The sequence below is a fragment of the Lactuca sativa genome, chromosome 9, assembly GCF_002870075.4.
Source record: "Lactuca sativa cultivar Salinas chromosome 9, Lsat_Salinas_v11, whole genome shotgun sequence".
Classification (NCBI taxonomy): Eukaryota; Viridiplantae; Streptophyta; class Magnoliopsida; order Asterales; family Asteraceae; genus Lactuca; species Lactuca sativa.
In genome coordinates this window covers 221,973,321-221,991,047 of record NC_056631.2, presented here as the reverse complement: position 1 = coordinate 221,991,047, position 17,727 = coordinate 221,973,321, and positions in this window count along the sequence as shown.

The window sequence follows — 17,727 nt, the reverse complement described above, 5'->3', positions numbered from 1 at the left end:
GAGCAAGAAAGAAAGAGAGCGGTGGTGAGAGGGTTCATGAATCAGCTAGAAAGTTGAATTAAAGAAGGAAAATGGGGAACATGGGTTGGGAGGATTCAGTTTCGATGGGTTCGACTCCCTAAACAAAGGGTTTGACGGGTTCACTTCCTTCCGCAGAAACGACGGGGACGATTCTGTCCTCCCTAACTTTGTGTACGATATTTATCTATTTATATATTTTACAAATAGTTGTAAGTGTGTGTGTGTGTGTGTATATATATATATATATATATATATATATATATATATATATATATATATATATATATATATAGAGAGAGAGAGAGAGAGAGAGAGAGAAATTACAATAAAGTCTTTACATATTTGTCTCATATCGATTTAGTTTTTATATTTTTTTTATTAAATTAAGTCCCAAAAACCGGTAATCGTATTCAATTTAACTATTTTACTCAGTCAACATGTCATTCAACTTTCAAAAATTACACTTTTTGCCAAGATTTTAAAATTTATTACAAATTTGGTCCAAAATTTACACTTTTAACCTAGGTTTTAAATTTTATTACAAATTTGGTCTCAAATTTACAATTTTGGCCCTAATTTAAGAGTTTAATTATAAATTCATCATAACTTTTGTTTTGTTTACAACTATATTTCTTAAAATTTTGTTTCGAATATGTTTTTTCTTTATAAAATCATATTTATACAAAAAACATATTTTCACATAAAAATCTTATATTTTATATATAAAAACTTTTTTGTATATGAAATATCTATTTATAAAAATAGGTATTTATTATGTACCTAAATATATACAAAACCCTTTTCATAAAAAAATATATATACAAGTACGCATTTTACCAAAAAAATATATACAAACACCTATATTATTATAAATACACTTGTATACAAACATATTTATAAAAAATGCATTTATATATAAATACATTTTATATATAAATGTGTTTGAATACAAATGCATTTATTATAAAATAGGTGGTTATAAAAAAATATATATAAATATATTTTTACAATAGAAATGTATATAAGCACTTATTAGGGTGCATATAAATATATTTTTACAAAAGAAATGTATACATTGACTATGAAATAGGTATATGTACATATATTTTTTTATAAATTTGTTTTTGCATATGAATGTATTTATAATAAAATGTGTTTGTATACTTTTTTTTTTTTTTTTTTTTTTTTTTTTTTTTTTTTTTTTTTTTGTAAGATACAAGTTTGTATACATTGGTACTTCGCATATAAAAAAGTTTTTATATAGATAAAATAAGATTTTTTATGTGAAAATATGTTTTCTTTTGTTTAAATATGATTTTATAAAGAAAACAACATATTCAAAACAAAATTTTGAGAAAAAAAAAAGTTAAAAAAAAAAACTAAAGTTAGGATGAACTCATAACAAAATTCTAAAATTTAGGGCAAAAGGGTAAATTTTAGACCAAATTTGTAATAAAATTTAAGATATGTGCCAAAAGTGTAAATTTTGGACCAAATTTGTAATAAATTTTGAAACTTGGGCCAAAAATATAATTTTTGAAAGTTGGATTGTAACAGCCCGGAATCTCAGGTATTGTTAAATTATGTTTTTGGGGTGAGTTAAGAGGAGACTCGGCGAGTTGGAGCCTAGACTCGCCGAGTAGGATCGCAGACTTGGTCGCGGGTTCGCGACTGGACTCGACGAGTCCGATATGGACTCGGCGAGTCTACGCTGTTTAGCGAAAACCCTAACTGCTCAGGTTTGGGTCGTATATAATGCACTTATAGGCCGTTATTGTTCGTCTTTAGTCGACTGAGAAGAACCCTAAACGGCTGTGGGCATCTAGAGCAAGATTGAAGGATATTAGGGCTTTGAAGAAATTGTTGTGCAAGGAGGAGAAGAGCTTTGGCTAAAGGAACAGCAAGGGATTCGAGTTCTGCGGTTTGGGGACGCAGAGAGTGCATATTTCAGGTAATATTTCGGATTCCTTTCTGTTATGTTGATGTGTGCATGGATTTAGGGTTTATGGAACCCATTTGGTGATTAGATGAATTAGTACCTTGTTACCCAACGACTATAATCCTGTATTAGGACCTTTAGAGGTCCAGAAGGTCCCATGCTTGTGTATTTCGGGACGAAACTTATCTCAGGAAGCATTTTGATCGACTGCATGGCATGGACTCGCCGAGTCCGATGAACAGACTCGGCGAGTAGCTTGGAGATTGACTGGAACTCGTCGAGCTGTTCTTCAGACTCGGCGAGTGGAGTCGGGGTGGCCCCGCGATTCTTCCAGGAGTAACTCGTCGGGTCAAGGAGGATACTCGACGAGTAGATAGGGACTCTCAGAGAGTTGGAGAACGTCTAGACTCGCCGAGTCGCCATGGCACTCGCCGAGTCCGGTCGAGTTGACCGTTGACCGTTGACCGTTGACCAGAGTTGACCTAAGTCTGACTTCTTAGGGATAGTCACACTTAGAAGATATAAGTGTTAATGAGAGATATGTGATGTTATAGGGAGGTTGTAGCTCGTCGGATTGTGCACGAGTGATTTCAGGATTTGCTAGCTTTCAGCATTTACGAGGTGAGTCTTCTCACTACACTGTACCCGGAAGGGTTTGACTTTGTGACCGGAAGGTCAGATATGATATGTGATATGTATGCTATATGTGGTAAGTTATTTTTTATATGTGTGCTATGTATGTTATGTGGGCCGGAAGGCAATATGTTATGGGCCGGAAGGCGATTATGTTATGGGCCGGAAGGCGTTGTGTTGAGGACCGGAAGGTCAGGGCATGGAAAGGCGTATGTGCGTAAGTGTATATTGGGGAACTCACTAAGCATTCATGCTTATAGTTGTTTATGTATGTGTTTCAGGTACTAGCGAGGACCGTGGGAAGGCGCCGGCGTGATCGATACACACACTGAAGAATGTTTTTATGATCTTGGGATTTTGACTATTTGTATTTGACAGAATACTTAAACTCTTTATGCCTTGTTTTGAATAGAAATACTTTATTTTTAAAATGAAAAATTTGTTTGAAAATTTGAGTTGTTACATGGATGACCTGTTAACCTGGTAAAAGGGTTAAATTGAATCCGTTTACCAGTTCGTCGTACTTAATTGAATAAAAAAAATATATAATTACTAAATCGATTATGAGGCCTATATATATGGACGTTATTGCCGTTTTCGTGTGTATATATATATATATATATATATATATATATATATATATATATATATCATATGTTATTTTTTACTTAAAATATTAGCAATTCTCTCTCTCTCTCTCTCTCTCTCTCTCTCTATATATATATATATATATATATATATATATATATATATATATATATATATATGAATTGCTAATATTGTAGTAAAACAACATATTTCATGAGGTTTAGTACCTAAGTTTAGGTGGGGCTGTAATGTATATTCATTTCTCTCTCTCTCTCTCTCTCTCTCTCTCTCTCTATATATATATATATATATATATATATATATATATATATATATATATATATATATATATATATATATATATATATATAGACACAAGTATTTTAACTAATTATTGTGTAGATGTAGGAATCAATGTGAACCAATCATTTCAAAACTTAAATAAGATATTTTTTAACGTTATCTATTAATTATTTTAGTAATTAAATAAATATTCAATTAATCCGTTTACTTTAGGCAAGATAGTTTAAAAAATAAAAACCGTAACCGACCATACAAAACACATATCTTGTTCTTCTGCCTGCGCTTCACACCTCGTAGTTGTTCTCTCTCTCTTTTTTTTGGTTCCAAAAGTCTCGATTTGCTTCAAATCAACATAACAACAAAAGTCGAGATTTGGTTTTTCTATATTCACGATTTGATTTTTCTATAAGAATATGTATGAATCTATATTTGTATTTCAATGAAATATGTTTGAATATATAAGGATCATGTTATTTTTCAACTGAAGGTCAAGAATATTGTTTTTTTTTACAAAAAGTTACTTCAATCAAAATATGGACTCTATCTGAATGTATTCTGACATTTTCATATAATATCGTTCTAGCATAATTACTTTCTAAAAGAATAAAAATGAGTAAAATTAAAAATTATGTGGGAACTAAAAATGAATTAATTTAAAAAAGGAAAGCTGTAAAAAAATCCTTACATATTGACCTCATAATTGATTTAGTCAACATGTCATCTAACTTTCAAAAGTGTAAAATTTGGACCAAATTTGTAATAAAATTTGAAGTTTGGGCCAAAAGTGTAATTTTTGAAAGTTGGATGACCTGTTCACTTGGACCTTCAGTTGGATGACATGCTGACTAAATCGTTTATGAGGTTAATATGCAATGACTTTTTTGCAGTTTTCTCTAAAAAAATCAGAATTCAAAATTAAAAGAATCAATATCCTTTAAAATCTAAGATTAAACATGTGTTTCCTAATTTAAACACGTGTCTCCTAATTTAAAGATAGATAAATCATTACTTAAAATAACTAAAACCATTGGTCCAAATTCATCCCTACATCCACACAATAATTAATTAGAATACAATAACGTATATATATATATATATATATATATATATATATATATATATATATATATATACACACACACACACAATAGCTTATATACAATAACCTTATACAATAACCTCTCTCTCTCTCTCTCTCTCTCTCTCTCTCTCTGCACATGAATAGGAACACATACACCATAAAATCTGAGTGGCAAAGGTTTCTCTCCGCTTCATGAAAATGATTGTGAGGAAACACTTTCACTAAGTGGATTTTAAAGATTTATCAATTGTGATATTTGCGTTCTCAAATTCGATTATGATTACGAGATACTTCTTTATAGTTTGAATTGTGAGAAATAGCAAATAGTTTGAACATCCGAGACTTATTGTTGTAAGTTTTGAATTAGTATAGAGACACATATTAGCTCTCTAATGAAAGGTGTATGGATTTGAGAAGCATAGATAAAGGCTTATCGAAGCATCTCGTATCAGAAATTCGAACTTTGGTAAAGAAAGTCAATAAGTATTGATTTCTAGAAGTCCAACTGAGTTTTGGGTACATGTCAAAGCTAGTGGGAGCATAAGTGTTATGCTAGTAAGGATGTAATCATTATGTTGGTGGGAGCACACTTATTATGATAAGATTTGCGAGTTAGCAGTGCTATTTATAGGAAACAAAGTTTTAATTTGCAAAGTTGCATAGTTTGAAAAGTTGTTTCGGTATAATAAGGGAGAGGATACTTATACCTTATATCATATCTAAAAATTAGATTGAAGTATTAAACGGACTTAGTCATGAACATATATGAATGACAGGTTGAATGTTTCAACATTGGAAATTCTATATGGAAATATTATAGTAGGAGACTTGTAAAGTATCATGTCATTATGTAAGACATTATGAATCGTATCATATATGCTTCGAGTTGATATGTGTATTTATATATATATATATATATATATATATATATATATTTATACACTTTATCTTAATATTTTGGCCTTATTTATTCTATTTTAGAACTAAAAAGTACTCATAATACTTTGAATTATGTTTTGCAGCTATTTGTTGTCAATAAAGCACAAAAGAAAAGACTGAAGCGGAAACCGGACTTCGAAGCTAAAAGAAATCAAAATGCTGAAGAAGTGGATTACGCCCCGCGTCCAGAATAATTACGCCCCGCGTAATGACCAAAGCGACTTATGCCCCGCGTAAGGTAATGGTACGCGCCGCGTATACGCTTGCACCGGATAGACTTGATCGCGAGTGAATCCTATGTACGCGCTGCGTAATCCTAAGTACGCCCAGCGTACTTAGGTCGGTCACAAAGATTATAAAAGTCGATTTTCAGCTAACCAGGAGGGGGGATTCGACTCCTAACCTAATTTAGTCGATAATTAACTTCTGTTAAGCCGTTTTGAGGGTCTAGAAGGCGGCCGGAAGGCCGTTAAGCTAACGGGAGCGGAGATCGGAAGGATTGGAGAGCGGATACGTGTCGGTAATCATATGGGTTGCTAACGTGACCATGTTTAGCATTCCATTGTGGTACTTTCTGTATTTAGTTTCTGATTTGGGTGTAAAAACCTTTTACTTTGTGTTTATGATTGAATGAAGCTTTGATTATTAGACTAATTGCTATATTGAATAGTTTATTTGTGTTTAATTTATCTTGCCAAGCTTGTTTAAAGATCCTTATAGGTTAATGATGATTATTTTCTGTTAATTGTTAAGTGAATTGAGTTGCATGAATATCTGCTTTATTTGCTTATCTCTTATGATTTTTGATGACCATCGAGATTATAAGACTAGAAATAACGAATGTGAAACTAGAATTAATTTGAGAATAAGTAAGTTAATGTGTAAGCCTTGTTCGATGACCATCAACAAGAGGTTAATTAAATGTCTACATTGATTAACTATATTTACAAGTCTTGCTTGATACGAACTGAACACTAGGAAGCATGTTAGTTTAATCAACTGATCACTGTTTGAATTGACTTGTTTGCTAAAGGATTAGTTGTAGTAAATGCGAATCTAATCATTTTAGGAATCGGTGAATATGAATAAATGAATTTATATATGCAATTGTCTATGTTTTTAAGGTGTAATTTGTCTAAACCAAAGTACCTGAAGATATTTGTTTTCCTGTTAGTTTATCGAAAGTAGTTAATTAATTGTTAGTTTGATATTTATTTCTTTATTCTTTTCGTGTAACCTGTAACTTATAATTAAAAATATTAAATTAATCCACCGTTCCCTGTGATCGACAACCGACTTACCTAAGCTATACTGTAATCTGACTAGGTACACTGCCTATAAGTGCATAGATAGTCTAAGTTTGTTAGGTTATAAATATTAAAATTAGTGGGTACTTTTGTGCACATCAAGTTTTTGGCGCCGTTGCCGGGTGTCATTAATTTAGTTTATTTGATTATTCGTTATTTGTTTTTAGTTAGTTTTTATTTTTAGTTTGATTTTCGATGATATCATTTCACTTGTCGGGAAGGTTCTTGTTTTTATTTTGCAGGAATTTGGGATTGTACACATTGCTTGACTTTACTTTTTGCATGGGTTTCGGGAATGAAAGCGATTAGGGAATTCTTGACCTGCTTAGCCTACTACTTTGTTGAATTGTCCAACTCAATCCATGAGGCGTAGTATAGCAAGGCGTATTGTGGTGGTTAAGTGGAAGACCGAGCTCTTGCTGTTCTTGACTAGTTAGGTCACTTCTTGTTCCGCTTTTAGTTAAAGGTGCAAGGAAAACAAAGGAAATATTATAACGGGTCCCGAAAGTGGGTGTTTTCGCAAACCAATTCTTGCATGCAAAGGTTTTTGATCAGCCATTGTCGTTAGATCTTAACAAAGATAAGTGATTATGACGTCTCCGTTTTTTTTTTATTTTTTTTTTATCACTCATCGTGAAGTCATCATTAGCTTAAGAAATTAAAAAGGAAAAAATAAATAAGTTTTAAGTCCCTAGATTAAATGATTAAAAAGAAAAGGAAATTCAATTGAAAGAAAAAAGGAAATTTTCATTTAAACTTACGCCTTGCGTAAGTAGGATTACGCCTTGCGTAATGTGCCCGGATCGCGAATGAACATTTCAGGGGGATGGGGTTACGCCCCGCATAACCTTGTGTTACGCCCTGCGTAGGGCGACGACCAGGTATATCTTTTGACCCTTTGACTGTTTTGTTATTCTTTTCAAAACCTCTTTCTCGCATATGCTGTGGATGGAAGAAGCCTCCAAAGATTCTCAATTTTTTTTGTGTTTCTTGTTAAATCCGACACACAAGTAAGTATTTTGGTTACTCAATGGCTTGGATTTATGTTTCAATTGATGAATTCGGTTGCATTTAGTTTTTGCTCGCAAGCTAGGGTTTATAGTATTCTTGATTTAGGGCCGATTTTGCACATGCATGTGTTGATTAGGGCTTGAATGGACCGATTTCGGTTAATACACTAAACCCTCGAACCTAATTTCGTCTTAATCCCGTCCACCATCGATTTGACCTTGGGGTCGTACGCCAAGCGTACCCCTGTGACTTCGAGTTCTTGACTGGCTTCGATTTTTAACCGCTATGCATGTTTCCTGTTAAATGTTTTCTAATAGACAAAGAATTCACAGGGATTGATTCATATTTTTTAGGGAGGTCCCGATTTTTCTCCTACTACCTTTGGACCACGCGATGTTTAAATATTAACAGTTGTTGCCCTTGCTGCATTATTTGGATATGGGTTATGATTTGGGAACAAGTAAAACTAACAGGGACAGATTCGTGAACCTCGACGTACGTCCAGCATACGCTGGACGTACGCCCTGCGTATATTCCAGGACCAGTACCAAATTTTTTTGGTTTAAAAAGCTATTAATGCTGTCATATTGTGTTTGGTTTTGTGTTTTTGTTTATTTGTGCAGATTATGGCTCGAAGGACACAAAGAACCAACCCACCCGAGGATGTGACCGATCATCGTTTTTTACAATTTCTGCAAACGCTGAACGATGCTACCCGGGCGTGTTATGTCACCAACTTGAGCTTGCTTCTCACAAAGGAGATTGATATTGCACCCTCATTCGATTGTGAATTGGCTACCAGGACTGGACTTGCTGCATTGATCCAGGAATTTTTGCAATACACGCACTCGGACGCGAGTGGGGTGGAATTGTTTGTGTGTCAGGGATGGGCGCGTATGTTCAGGATCCAGGAGCCTGTATATCGGGAGTTTTTGCTGGAGTTCTACGCTACAGTTTCCTATGATCCTAGGAAGGCACTCGATGACAGGACGGCCTTTGCTTTCAGACTGGGAGGAGTGAGCCGGGAATGCAGTGTGATAGAGCTTGCGACTCGGGTGGGTATTTACACAGTCGATGAGACGAGGAGTGTCCACTTCCCGGCATTCCTTGCTGATTGTCTCATGGACCGACCGGAGGACTATAACGAGAACACCTTTTGGGCCGAGATTACGGGAGGAGTTTATACACCATCTACCGCTCGAGGGGGGATGATTCGGTCTACTACTTACCGAATGTTGCACCGGTTGATTTCTATGTCTCTCACGCATCACAAGAATAGTGAGAGAGTGCCTTCGACGGACCTGTATTTCCTATGGGCACTAGTTACTCCAGGGAGGCACCTGAACCTTCCCGTTGCGTTAGCTGCATATTTGGGACGGAGGGCCAGGGGACTTCGGGGAGATAGCCCGATATGCGGAGGGCATTTTATCACGCGGTTAGCTCGATCATATCAGTTGTTGACGCGTGAGATCACGAGATCGATGGTGTTTCACGACATGAGGCCGATGAGTCTTCAGCTATTGGAGTCGATGCGTGTATTAGAGCGGGGTGGAGATGGTGTTTTGAGGGTTCGAGCAGATGATGTGGCAGATGAGGAGGGTGCCGCCGAGCCACAACCAAAACGGGTCCAACGGCGTCGACCTGCTCCTCGGGGAGCGCAGCAGGGACCTGAGCGGGAGATTGATATGCGCTACCTGGCTCAGGGTATTGACCGTCTTGACATGAGGGTCCAGAACCTTAGCGAGTATGTTGCACATGTGGACAGGCAACAGCAGTGGTATGGGGATGCGCTGAACGCATTCTTTGCCCACCAGGGGTTTCAGTATTCAGTTCCCTTTCCACCACCATTCCAGTCACGATTTGATGGGCCCGGTACTTCTGGGACACAGCCACATGATGATGGAGATGACGAGTGATCCTTTTTATTTTGTTTATTTTTTGTTTTGTGTTATTTCTAGTTTAGTTTAGGTTTTTTTTAGTATTTGGTATGTAATTAAACTTTGATTTAGTTTGTTTTACTTTTGTTTTCCATGTTGATGCTCTTTGGTTGTTTAGATTTCTGCAGAATTTTCGCCCTTAGGAAGCTGGCAGTAAGTTCAGCAGCTAGGTCCGACTGTTGCTAGAGAGAGCAGTATGAGAGTTGAAGATTATAGTCGAGACCCACAATTTGTCATAAGTGTGGGGTGCATATTTATTTCGTGAGCGATCGTCTTGAAGATTGGCATTTTTACGATGTTTTGACTCTTATGATATGGATGAGCAGTTCCTACACCATAGAGTTTTATTTCGACGCGAGGAAGAAGTATCATCCCGGCTGCCACGACATGGTTGACACTTTCCTATGTTATGGGGGATTTTTCATCGCGAGAAGAGGATGTCATTCTTGACGAGACGACGTGGTCGACACTTTCCCACGTCATGGTTACTATACATTGCATTTAATTGCAATATTTTGCACCACATTTTTGAAGATGGCGGTCTTGATTTTATTTTTCGGCAAATTCATAGGCAGCAGTTCCAGTTTTCAGTCTTTCAGCGATATTTGAAGCAACTTGTAGCAGCCCCATTCGATCTCGCCACAACTACCCAGGGGAGTCTGTTTTTTTCTCCTTTTTATGTGCTTAATCCGTTTTAGCATACAATGAGGGCATTATATGAAATAAGTGTGGGGTAGGGGGTCGGTAAAAGTAAATTAAAATTAAAAGAAAAAAATGAAATTGCTAGATTTAGGAAATTTAAAAATTTGAAAACTTGAAATAATAGTTTAATTTAGAAAAATCTAGTGATAATTTAAATTTTGCTAATATTGTATGAAATGAACCAATGAGAACTCAAATGTTTAGTTGACCCAATATACGTTATAGTGCATTTGTGGCCTCCCTTATTTTAGTGAAATCATGGAACAAAAACACGACCTCGCTTAGTTTGAAGGATGCAATATGTTTAGCAGCCTAAAACTGAAATGTATCCAGGAAAATTATTATCATTAACCAATAAAGGTTGAGGTTGAGCGCCTCTGCTTAAGCATGTAGGATTTTGAGTGAAAAAAAAGTGAGGTACATGTAATATTAAAAAAAAAGAGAGAGAGAATTACGAGTAAAGTGTGAAGAATTTTGGAGCAAATAAAGTGAAGATCAAAAGATCAAAATTCTGAAGAAATCCAAAAAGTTGAAGATACCAGAAATCAAATCAAATAAGGTGTTGAATTCAAAGAGATCAAAGATCAAATGTCAAAGAAATGAAGAATTCAAATAGAGCTCCATAGTGGTATCGGAAAATTGTAATTCTAGATTATGTATGCTTAGGTTGCTCAACTAAAAATACCTTGAGGTTAGGAGGTTTTCTGCGGATGGATTCGGAGGGTTGCATAAAATGAGCATTGTTCGGAAAAAGTGGGCGAGTGTTTATGAAGATTGTGAGTATTTAAAATATGGGGGGGGGGGGGGTAATTTAGGAAAATTTTAGACACAAATGTACGCGTTGAGGTCTTGGCATAATGACTGAGTTTTAAATGGATTGTTTAGTGCGATATTTGTAAAATTAAAGTAAATTTGCTTGGGGGCAAGCAAAGGCTAAGTGTGGGGTATTTTGATATGTGTATTTTTATATATATTTTTATACACTTTATCTTAATATTTTGGCCTTATTTATTCTATTTTAGAACTAAAAAGTACTTATAATACTTTGAATTATGTTTTGCAGCTATTTGTTGTCAATAAAGTACAAAAGAAAAGACTGAAGCGGAAACCGGACTTCGAAGCTAAAAGAAATCAAAATGCTGAAGAAGTGGATTACGCCCCGCGTCCAGAATAATTACGCCCCGCGTAATGACGAAAGTGACTTACGCCCCGCGTAAGGTAATGGTACGCGCCGCGTATACGCTTGCACCGGATAGACTTGATCGCGAGTGAATCCTATGTACGCGCTGCGTAATCCTAAGTACGCCCAGCGTACTTAGGTCGGTCACAAAGATTATAAAAGTCGATTTTCAGCTAACCAGGAGGGGGGATTCGACTCCTAACCTAATTTAGTCGATAATTAACTTCTGTTAAGCCGTTTTGAGGGTCTAGAAGGCGGCCGGAAGGCCGTTAAGCTAACGGGAGCGGAGATCGGAAGGGTTGGAGAGCGGATACGTGTCGGTAATCATATGGGTTGCTAACGTGACCATGTTTAGCATTCCATTGTGGTACTTTCTGTATTTAGTTTCTGATTTGGGTGTAAAAACCTTTTACTTTGTGTTTATGATTGAATGAAGCTTTGATTATTAGACTAATTGCTATATTGAATAGTTTATTTGTGTTTAATTTATCTTGCCAAGCTTGTTTAAAGATCCTTATATGTTAATGATGATTATTTTCTGTTAATTGTTAAGTGAATTGAGTTGCATGAATATCTGCTTTATTTGCTTATCTCTTATGATTTTTGATGACCATCGAGATTATAAGACTAGAAATAACGAATGTGAAACTAGAATTAATTTGAGAATAAGTAAGTTAATGTGTGAGCCTTGTTCGATGACCATCAACAAGAGGTTAATTAAATGTCTACATTGATTAACTATATTTACAAGTCTTGCTTGATACGAACTGAACACTAGGAAGCATGTTAGTTTAATCAACTGATCACTGTTTGAATTGACTTGTTTGCTAAAGGATTAGTTGTAGTAAATGCGAATCTAATCATTTTAGGAATCGGTGAATATGAATAAATGAATTTATATATGCAATTGTCTATGTTTTTAAGGTGTAATTTGTCTAAACCAAAGTACATGAAGATATTTGTTTTCCTGTTAGTTTATCGAAAGTAGTTAATTAATTGTTAGTTTGATATTTATTTCTTTATTCTTTTCGTGTAACCTGTAACTTATAATTAAAAATATTAAATTAATCCACCGTTCCCTGTGATCCACACCCGACTTACCTAAGCTATACTATAATCTGACTAGGTACACTGCCTATAAGTGCATAAATAGTCTAAGTTTGTTAGGTTATAAATATTAAAATTAGTGGGTACTTTTGTGCACATCATGGGTATAGGATCGATTGCATATGTTATAATATTCACGTGTTCTAATTTTCCAAATGCCTAGGCCGTCAAGTGGGAAAAGGACCAGAACCGGATATGACTAAAGTAGTTAAACAACTATCAAGAACGATCTAAGGTGCGCTAAGGATTTGTCGCTTGTAAGCAGTTGGAAGTATAGTAATGGATGGATCATATTGACATCATTATGAATAGATGAGATTATATTAAGAATACATTGTCATATGGCAAATGCGGAAATGTTTCCATAATGGGAGTTGGATATTAAGAATTTATGTGTAGATTAGAAACTTTTATGCAAAAAGGATGTTTAAAGGAATGTACTTTGAATGTGAGTTTTCACTTCTATGGAATTGTTTTGTTATCAATTTCCATTTGAATTGGCAAATTCTTTGCGACTTTGGTACCTTGACATTACAAAAGGATCATTGCATGATGGTTTAGAATCTAACACATTCTAATAGTGGGAATAATTTGGTAATCTTACACTTGTGATAAGGATTGGGATTTATGAAATGAGTATCATTGGAAATCTGTTCAGTTGATCTATTTCACAAAGAAAGGACCATAGGTAAACATAGTGTGCATGGTTGGAGCATGAGATGACTATTTTTTAATTCAGGTATTAAGTTGATTAGTCGAAACATTATACAATGAATAATGTGTAATCAATATGGTGATTAAATAATAAGTGTTTTATTTATATTCAAAAGTTTGAGACCATATTGGATTGGATTATTCTTGTGTTTCACTTCATATGTTTTACTTTCCGAATAATAAGATTATTTAAACATCCACAGTCAATCATACTTTGGAAGTAAGTAATTGTTGGAATAGTGTCTAAGGCTACAACTATATTAGACAAGTATTTGACCCGGTTGTGCATGGTCGTTTTGGGTTGCCTTCACCATAGCAACTTGATAGGATGATTTATTAAGAGAGAGTAAATATTATTAATATATTATGAGAATAATATAAAGAATAATAATATTGTTATTTGATTAATTTAAGTCATAGAATTAGTTGGAATTAATTTGGTGACTTAAAGAGATTAATTAAATAAGAGGGTATAAATTGTCAATTGTTTGATAGTTATACTTTAGACTGTAAATCCATATAGATATGGATTGGGCGGATTCTAGGAGCTAAAGGATAGCTCAAATCGTCCAAGAGTTATCTAAGGAATGGATTTGGATAGCCTTAAGAGAAGATTATCCAATTAGGGTTTAGGTTGTAACCCTTAAGGAGTCTACAAGTATAAATAGACCCTATGGCATAAGGAATTCGGTACTTCACCTAAAGTAGAGAAGCCCTGGCCGAATTCCTCCCCTCTCCTCTCTCCCAAATCATCCTCCTTGCTATTTGGTGTTTGTAAGCCATTAGAGGAGTGACAATTGTGACTCTAGAAGCTCCAAGACAACAAGATCAACAAGGAATTCAAAGGTATGATTCTAAATCTGTTTTAACATTGTTCTTATTCCTAAATAGTCATTAGAAGTCTTGGATTCAAAGCATGTTTCATTAGAAAGCCTAGATCCAAGCATTAGGGTTTTGCATGCGCACATAGGAAAGTTCTTATGGCAAAAACCCATCAGTAATGAGGTAAGACTATCATGAATCCGACTATAGATTATCTAAGAGTTTAGACATAGCAAATGTTTGTTGCAGTATCCATGAGTACTCCTGTAATAAGATTTAAGTATTGGATTAAACCCACACACATCTAAATCACTTTATGGATTTTATCACGAGTGATTGTGAGACGATAATATCTTATATTCTTGAAACATAGACATATGAGTTGTTGTTTATGAGTTGGTTGCACATTGACAATATGTAAACGCATCAGTAACTAGATGTTATAAAACATATTATTGTGTATGACTTGATGAGTAAATAGTACAAGCAGATGAGTTGAAGTTTATCCATTCCATTTACCCTAAGAGGGATAAAAGCGATATTTGTGGGCCCGTCGATGATTTAGTGATGACACCCTAAGTGCTTGGACTAAGTTTATCTTTTCAATTGTAGTCTGTTGTCAGTCGTCGTAAATCGCAAATCAAGAAACAACACATGGATAGAAAGAATGATTATAATCCATGTCTCAGTCCATACGATATCTTCTAGAATGGAGGAATATATGATCCCTTATCTAAAGGACGCGTTAATGATAAGATCATAGTTCGACATCGGCTTTTGAAAGCTACGATTGCTAATCATATTCTGATGTCGTACTTGAAGTAATAGTTATTAGACTTGTCCAACTGGGAGACTGTTGGATTAGGTGTCTAAGCCAATAACTATTTTTGGTATGTACATGATTTGATTATGAGCATGGTCCTTTTGGATTGCCTTCACTCATGGAACTTGATAGCATGACAAGTGGAGAGTTAGAGTAGGATTTATTATATGGATAATAAATTGGTACTCAAAATAGTTTATTAATATATTATATGATTAATATATTATTTTGAAATCATATTATTAATTAGTAATTAATCAGAAATTAATCAAGTATTAATTTTGGGATTAAAGGAATTGATTAGTAATGGAGGGACTGATTATGTAAATAAGTACTAGTTGTAGTTTGGGCTAATGGATCTTATTGATAAGAAGGAATATATAGGAATCCCATAGAGTTTTCGTCCAAGGGATTTTGATATGGGGGTCCATGGATTGCTTAAGGCCTAAGCAAGTAAATTAGGCTTTCCATCTTAAAACCTTAATAGCCTAACCTATATAAATCCCTTTCCTAGCATGAGATTTTCGGCCAATGCTCCTAGGAAAAATTCCTTACTCGCCTAAGTCATCCTTTGCAAGAGTGTTTGTGACTCCGTTAGAGGTGTAACAATTGGGGCAGTAAGCTTTCAAAGGTCAAGGATTGTTCTTTTTATTACAGTATAAGAAGCAAAGTAATCTCCAAACCCTATTTTCATATGAAGTTCAAAATTGTATGCTAGATCTAGGGTTTATGTTTTGGATATGAACTTGCATGTATAACTTGAGAAAAACCTAGATCCAAAGCATTAGGGTTGCATGTACACCATAGGAATGTTGTTGTGCTCAAAACCCATCACTACCTCCCAGAATTCCATGGATACTAACAATGGAAACATTGGAAATCCAAATAAGTTTTCTCTTCCCAATGGAAATGGATGATGTCACACCCTCAAACCGGAACGGCGAAAACGTTTGGGGAAGGAGGACGTCATGTACAGTATCATAACAATTGCATAATAGTAAAACAAGCAACAACATCCATTGTATTTAAAATAGTTAACACATGTGTGTTCTGTGTATTGACTGTAAGACACAAAAAATGTATAGCAAAATAAAAGCAGAGTCTTGAATAAGCTCTGTCTTCTCAAAAACTTGGGTGCATGTACCTGACTACTGCTTTCTTGAGAATACAAGTTATTTTTATAAGAGAGTATCAACATTTAAGTTGGTGAGTTCCTAAGCATTTAGTATTTGATGTTTGTATTTGTTCCCTGAAAATGTTAGTATGTTTCCCAAAAAATTCCATATTTTCTACAAAAAATGAAAAGTATTCTTTGGCATAAAGACCAAAATGTTTTTATGTTTTTTTTACTATAAAATAGTGTAAGTGTGTGTTTTCCATAAATGTATGTTTTCTTTGATAGAAAATAGTCTACTGCACTTGTATGAACTCTATAGTGTATTAGTGCTGAAAGATAATGATAGATAGTCCTATTACTTAAAATAAAACTACTAAATTAATGTTTATTTTTGTAAACCAAAATATTTAGTTAATGCTTAATGTGAATGAGATTCTAACCATACTAAACTAACCAGTGGCCTACACGACGTTCTTCAGGCGTCGAAATGTTATGACATTTGTCACCCGTAGACCTGCCGGTCCAACTGTAGCTAATAGTCGAGGTGCGGGATTGTCAGTCCTGTATAGATCTATACACAAATTCATGCTCTCCCCCAGGAGACTCTGGTTATAAAATAGGACTTTAGCATGTACCTTAGTAGGTACCATGAAGTAATGGCTCACATTCTAGTATTAACTCGTTTACGCATAGTCTATATATGTTTTCTTGTTCTTGTAACTAAATACTATATTTGTAATGAAAAGTAATTGTACTTACGTATTTGTTCATGTAGTGTATCCTTGAACTAGAAACTAGTGTGAATTGATAACTCAACTATCACTATTATAGTTTATAAGTTGTTATGATTGTACTGAAAATGATTAACAATGTTACTAAAATAAATTTAATACTAATATATATTTGGCATGTATAATTAAGGTTTAACCGATAGTTGGACAGGTGATCCTACCCTAAGCCCACAACGAAACCAGGAACATGAGTTAAGGCAAGAGAAATAGTCCTAAATCTGTTAAATCAAAATTATACATCAATATATATATATATATATATATATATATATATATATATATATATATATATATATATATGTAACAACATAAAATTTTAACAAAAATTTTAAATTTCAAAACACATTCATTTTAATAAATAAACCATAAAATGCCTTAATGTCAATTCACCAAAACTCATGGTCAAAAGAAACCAGTATATAAAAACTCCAGGATCCTCTAAATGATAAATAATCACTGGTGTGTGTACAATCAAGCCAACGCCTTCCCATGATCCTGAGAAGTATCTGAAACACATAACACATAACACGGTAAGCACAAAGCTTAGTGAGTTCCCCAAAATACCATACACAACTCATTAGCCACTCTAGGTCATAACTCAATAAGACCATCCGGTCAATGTGTCTTAATGGAACCCTCCGGTCCTAACTCAATAAACTCATAGAAACAATATTCATAATAAATCAAAAAGACATAATGCAAAATATTACAA